Raw genomic sequence first — 7,136 nt, forward strand, 5'->3', positions numbered from 1 at the left:
CTAATTGAATCTTGGCCAGCTGTCATTCTATTCTGTATCTGTGCACTTTGACTCATCTTGTCTCCAGGACTGTGCTAAAAATTTCACTTTCTGTCTAACTTTTCTAACTGGAGTCACTGACTTTCTCATGTATTTTCTGACAGCAATAAATGAACTTTTCCCATATATTTTTCTACTAAGTTATTTTTTTCAATGCCTCCAGCAAGCCAGAGTGATTGACTTGGCTTTTTTAATTAATTACTTCTACCAACTGCTAATGTCCTAATTATTAATATCCTAATAATAATCTAATATCAAGAATATGAGAGTTTTTAGAGAACTGATAGAAACTATCAGAAAGTTTCTGGAAACAAGATAGAAATCAAAGGAAACAAGTAAAAGTATTTTGAAAACTATAATGCACCACTATTCAAATAATCACATACACATATGTACATGCAAACACATATTATATATTTTATGTAGATGTGCACATACTCAAATGTATATATGAAACTTCTCCATTTTCTGTAGACTTGCATAAATATTTATTAAATACTATGTAAAGGAGGCAGTGATTGCAGCTACCTTCTGGTAGTTGAAGCAGAGGAAGCCAGGAACCCTAGGAGAGAGTGGTAAGAGCTAATAGAGTGGGAGGGGACAATTCATATAGACTGCTGCAGGATTTTAACTGCATTCTAAATGTAATGAGACATCAATGCAGGGTGGTGGAGTTAATGGAGAGAACCTGATTGGAGGAAACCTGTATTCTAGATATTGCTATTACAATTGTAGCTGGTTTGGGGTGCCTGGGTGGCACAGTCAGGTAAACGTCAGACTCTTGGTTTCAGCTCAGGTCATAATCTCAGGTTCCTGGGATCAAGCTCAGCATGGAGTCGGCTTCAGACTCTTTCTCCCTCTTGCTCTGCCCCTCCCACTCACTCTCTCTCTCTCTAAAATAAATAAATTTTTAAAAAAAATGTTACCTGGTTTGTTATTATTGTTTAACTTTTCTCTAGATTTGTTCTGCGGATGATAATATTTCAGGATTTCCCAGGGTTTCTGAACACTTGTACTTGAGACTAGTCTTGAATATCCTTCCCTAAAAACAAAGGATGAACTTAATGACAGAAGACTGGTCCAGATGACCTGAAAACCCTTTCTAGGCATATAATTCAATATATTATGCTTTGGGAAATCTCCATATATAGGGAGCAGGGCACCTAGCAAAAGCACCCCATCTCATCCTCTCAACTGGTGAGTGGTGTCTTTCATGTCCCCAATCAGGAGACAAATCTCTTATCACTTCCATTTCACGGATAGCAGCTATACAGAAACAAAAGCAATAAAGACTTACATGTTAAAAGTTGATTCAGCATATAAATCTCTTACCCATCCTACATTTCACTTACTCATCATTCATCTAATAATGAATTGCACTGAATCCTTTGTTAGATTTCCCTAATTTGTTTTTCTTCTATTTTTTAAACTTTACCAAAAAATGTTCAAATTAAAAAAAAAGAAAGCAGTTGACCAATGAGAGATTATTCAAAATATTCATTATATACATTAGCATACATGTGTTTTAAAATGTGACAGGTAATTAGTTTTCCATAATGTAGGATTCTGGAAAGCTAGTTTATAATGAATAATGTATCTGGAAGCGCATGGCCATTAGCTGAACCTCTGGGGCTTTGCAGTTTCAAAGGAGAAAATATATTCTTTATAAAATTGCATGGCACTTTCCGTGGCTGCAGAAATACCAGTAATAAGTAACTCTGATTATGATAATAACAAAAATTTGGCAGCACACTTAGCAATTTTTAGTAAACGCAATACATTCATAACTGGCAGGATATGATAAGTATTCCTAAAGAGGTCTTTAAATATTAAAATGGACTTCTTTCTAATCTTTTGATTCTGATCTAGAAGTAGAAATTCAAATTTTGCTGGGAAGAGAAGATTCCCACACCAGTGTGAAGCATTAGCATCATGCCACGTATATGAAGGAGTCCTTAAGACAGCTTCTCCCTGTGTCATGTAACCAAAATGGAAGATTTCCTGAGGCATCAAACTACGATAAATTATCTGTTCCAAAATGGTTTAGAAAAAAAAAAAAAAGGAATGCCCTGATTTTAGTTAATAATGTACTCTATTGTTCTTCCTCAGTTCTCTGGGGAGTATCTCATAACTCAGGGAAAGAAACAGGCAGGAAGCAATTAATGACAATAGAGTCAGATACTTTCAGTAAGAGAAGAAACAAAGTAGAAAACAATCCTGATTTTCCTTACTCTACTTTCAGTTCTTTGACTGAAAAAGCACGTCACTATAGCCAGGACAAGGCCTCCTGAAACATAGTGAGATGTATAGTTTAGTTTGAGGCCATGGAGATGAATGGGGGTAAGTAGCCATGCTGAGCACTGCCTCTATATATTTTCAGCTGGATAGTGTGCATGTATTCAGGCTATCTGGGGGTTCATGGAGTTACTCCCCCAGGTTGTAGGCACTGGCTTCAGGTTCAGAAAGGAGCAGTTCTGTATGTACAAAGTGGCAATTCAGCCACACCTGGAGATGGGATTCTGAGGGCTGTGCACAGACAGATCTTGTTTGACAACCAAGACTTTTAAATTTTTGCCCAGTGGGTCATCCGCAGCTAAGCCAGATACTCCCATGTTGACTGGAGAGTCTGTCTGTGGCTTCAATCAGAGGTCTAGTCTCTACTTGGCCCCTCTGAATATTTTCTAACCTTGCAGAGTCCAGAGGCCATCCCTTCCCTACATCGTAGGAACTGAGCTATATAAAGTTTAAACATACGTTTCTTCTTCCTGCATGTAAATCCTCTCAAAAATCCTCTATTTTTTCTCTCTCTGATAACAGTGTTCTACCTACTGTATACCAACCAGTTACAACCAGAGAGAGACAAGGGCCAGCTAAATGTGGCAAAAATCCTCATACTTCACATAACACATCCTCTGACATACGGCTTTGCACTTCTCATCAATTATCTAAGGAAGGGCTGGTTGGGAGTCTTACTGTTTGACCTGGACCTTGAACCCTCTAAGACTAAGTTGAACAGGAACACCTGGGTGACTCAGTGGTTGAGCATCTGCCTTTGGCTCAGGGTGTGATCCAGGGATCCAGGATCAAGTCCCACAACGAGTTCCTTGAGGGAAGCCTGCTTCTCCCTCTGCCTGTGTCTCTGCCTCTTTCTCTCTCTGTGTCTCTTATGAAAAAATAAACAAAATCTTAAAAAAAAAAAAAGACTGGGTTGAACAGAGTCATTGTGGTTTTTTTTAATAGTTCAAAAATAAGGCTCAAGGAAAAACTGGCTTGGCCAAGGACACAGAGTATAGACAACAGTTATTTATTCAAGTATTCAAAAATTATTTATTTATTGAGTACCCACATCCTCTATTTGAAACTTCAAGATGTATACTTTTTCACATTTTGACATTTCTGAAATGCAGGTTAGTTTTAGAGTTGCTGTCTGCCAGACATTAACTGCCATACACACCAAAACTCACAGAGGGAATTGTCACCATCAGAACAGAAAATCTCAGAGAAGACAATAATTAAGCCATCTTTTAAGAAATACTGCTGCACCAACACTCCTGATGGCTCAGAGAGTGATAACTATGTGGGAAATAGTGTATATTGGCAACTTGTCATTGAAAATTGATACTAAGGACATGGGCTCACAGGGAGAAGTTGCTTCAGGAACAGCTTAACCAATTTATTTTTCTTATCCTCATTTGTAAGTGTGCAGTAAGATATATGATAAATGTCTGACCTTTCTAAGTGGAACTAAAAGATCTCTTCAGTAAGTTAAAACAAAAAGCCTAAAGTGACAAGATGGCACTGTCCCATAACTTACATGGTGGCATTTTTATTTCAGACATACATGAAATGGTGGTGAATCTTACAACTGATGTCATCTTAGATTCAAAAACATATGGTATATTCCTGGCTCTCTTCCAGATGCTGGATATTCAGCCATAAAGAAAGACAGAATAACGTCTCCAAAGTTTAAATTCTAAGAGGATAATTAAAAAACAAAAACAAAAACAAGGACAATCTCTAATGAGTAGTAAGTGCTAGGTAGAGAATTCGAATTAGGCTTCTTCAGATGATCAAGTTTCTCATCTTGTGGAGGTGACTTTAAGCTGAAGAAATAATAAGAAGATGGGTGGAAGAGCCAAAACCAGAAGAGTTTCCTGAATACCTGCATTCTTGCCAACATACCTGGGCTGGATCATGGCTTAATGATAGTGCCAAAGCCTATTTTTAAAATTTCACTCTGGTGGCATTATTTTTATGTCAAAGTGAATGTGGACTTTAGAGCAAACTACTTCATCTGGTCATTTCAAATGGAAATATAACTGTCTTAGATAGGTGGTATTTTATGCAATGAAACCTATCCAAATTTCAATACAATAAATCATGTTGTGAGAGTGAATCTTGGACATCTCTGTGAGAGGGAGAGAAAGAAAGAAGGAAGGAAGAGGGCAAGGGAAGGAAGAAAGGAAGGAAAGAAAGAAGGAAGGAAGAAAGAAAGAAAAAGAAAGAAAGAAAAGAGGAGGGAGGAGGGGGGAGAAGAGAGGAAAGGAGAGAAGAGGCGAAAGGAAGGCAGGCAGGCCGGCTTAATGTCAACTTTCTTACCCATTAATACTTTTGCCAAAGTTTTAAATAATTAGAGGAAACCACTATGATAATTGAAGATTATCAATTTGGAGTTTGGGCAAAGGGATAACTGACCTCACTGGCTTTTTATTCTTTCCCAGATTGATTATTGTTTAGGTAGCAGGTATTTAAAGCCAGGATGTTTATAAAAGAAATCAAATAAAAGGTTCTTGGTTAGTGACCTTTTAAAACATCACACTGAGATCCCAAAAACAAGCCTACAAAAGAAGTGATAAAATGTTCAAAGACTTTGGAATACTGATCAAAGAATAAAATATTAATAAAAAAGATAAACAAGGTAGCTTCTAGATAGATTAAAATTCAGCATGACACTAATATGGTAACAAGCTATTAAAGATACACAAGCACTAAGGGAATTAACTGTTTTTTGTTTTTTTTTGTTTGTTTGTTTGTTTTAGCCTGAACATCTTTATGCTTAAACGTTTATCTTGGACCCTAAAAAAAAATAGCATTTCAAACTTTTTTTAAAAGGAAGAAATAAAAGCTTTCATTTATTTTACATGTAATAAATATTTACTTTCCCCTATTATGTACCAATCACCATGCTCGCTTGGTGGAACCCTGACCATGCCAACATTAGCGGAAGCAACATGAAAGCCACTGTAAAGAAGTTATTAATAGTTCAAGACCTAAAATCTGAAGGGTAAAGTTGTACTTGTGTCCATCCAGCTGAGTATCAAAGAAAATTGGTCTATAGTGGGGGCCGTTAAGTGGCAATCCCTTAGGTTCATGCCTTTGCAACATGATGAGAATCAATCTGAAAGGCCTCTCTGGAAAATGCCCAAGGCAACAAACAGCAATCAGCCCGATGAACCCAGCTGCTACCCACCTCCTTTTACCCATTATGAATTGATGCTTCAGCTTTTATTTCCACTGTTATAACCACTTTGGTAAATGATGTGTTTGTGCCAATGTGCAGAAGAAAGCCTTATAGACCAAGAAGTATTTCTAATATCTATACTGGGCACCAACAAGAGCTGAGTACTGTATTTCAAAGTGGAGGATTAGGAAACTGATCAATTTAAATTCAGAGGAGGCCCATCAAACACAACTGAGTGTGGCCAGGCAAAAATAGAAATTAATTTCTCCTCAATTTCAGAGACTGACAAAGAGATGGGGATGAGATCTGCAGATAAGCCAGTTGCCCTAAAGAAGCCTAACAAATGCCCCCAAAGCAGACAAGAATAATTTAACTAGATGACTCTGCTATTAAAACCTAATATATATGCGCTGTGTCTTATAGGGTATGGAATAGTTATCTTTGTCCTTATGCCAAAAAGAATCCATCTTATTCCCTCAACCTGATCTCTCGTAGTTTCATTGAAAATCTTATCTGCGAGGATAAAATGCTTATGTGACTGACTGCAATGCAAAAGGAGAAAAACTTGTCTTTTTTTTTTTTTTTTTGAGAAAAACTTTTCTAACCATCATAGATTCTGGATCATTATTCATTCTAGACTTCATCTGTCATCTTCTCTACAGATATAATCAATTTTCTTAAACAATCTCAAATAAATAATTTCCTGTAAAAAAACATTATTGCTAGGAATATCAAGCTTTCCAATTAACCATTTATACTTAAAGTTATTTTTAAAACCATAATGAGGGGTGCCTGAGTGGCACAGTGGATTGATCGACCAACTCTTGGTTTCAGGTCAGGCTGTGATGTCAGCATTGTGAGTTCCACCCCCACATCAGGTTCTGTGCTCAGTATAGAAATTCTGCTTGAGTTTCTCTCTCCCTCCCCCTTGACCCCTCCCTCTAAAATAAACAAATCTTTAAAATAAAAATAAAAACCATAATGAAAAGACTATATTGATATACTGGAGGAAATCTTTAAATATATGATATCTATTTTTGCTGCGGGCAGTATACTTTTTACTAATTGGTATAATTAAATTCTACAGGTAAGAGTTAGGTCTGTGAAACATCTAAAATAATTCTATTGTTTAGCAACAAAAAATAAACCAACCTTATCAAAAATTCTAAATAATTTTCAAGGCACATTACCAACTCAATAAGTGGATATAGATTTAAATCAGCATTTTGGAAATATTTGTCAATTGATATGAATTACCCTGTAATAATTAATCAATTACCAAGAAATTATACAATTTGACAAGAAATAATTTTCAAATTCATTATTTTCATTTTATTTTGAAACTCACAAGGATGTTGTAAATTAGGATCCTATTTTCAAGTGAGATTATTATGCTAAATGGCTTTGCCAAAGCTTAATTGTAATAAGTAGAAGATCTGGCATTTAAGGCCAGTTTTTCTGACCCTTAATCCGGGATTATTTTCACTATTCTGTTCTCCTACTATCTCTAAAACTCATTCACTCATCCAGTGGTTCTGGTGCTCTGCTAGAAACTATGGTACAGTTCTGAGGAAAAAATATTGTGAACCTAGAATTCTTTTTTTTTTTTTTTTTTTAGGAGGAAGGGGGAGAAAGA

The sequence above is a fragment of the Nyctereutes procyonoides genome, unplaced genomic scaffold (genome assembly GCF_905146905.1).
Source record: "Nyctereutes procyonoides isolate TBG_1078 unplaced genomic scaffold, NYPRO_anot_genome, whole genome shotgun sequence".
Taxonomy (NCBI): Eukaryota; Metazoa; Chordata; class Mammalia; order Carnivora; family Canidae; genus Nyctereutes; species Nyctereutes procyonoides.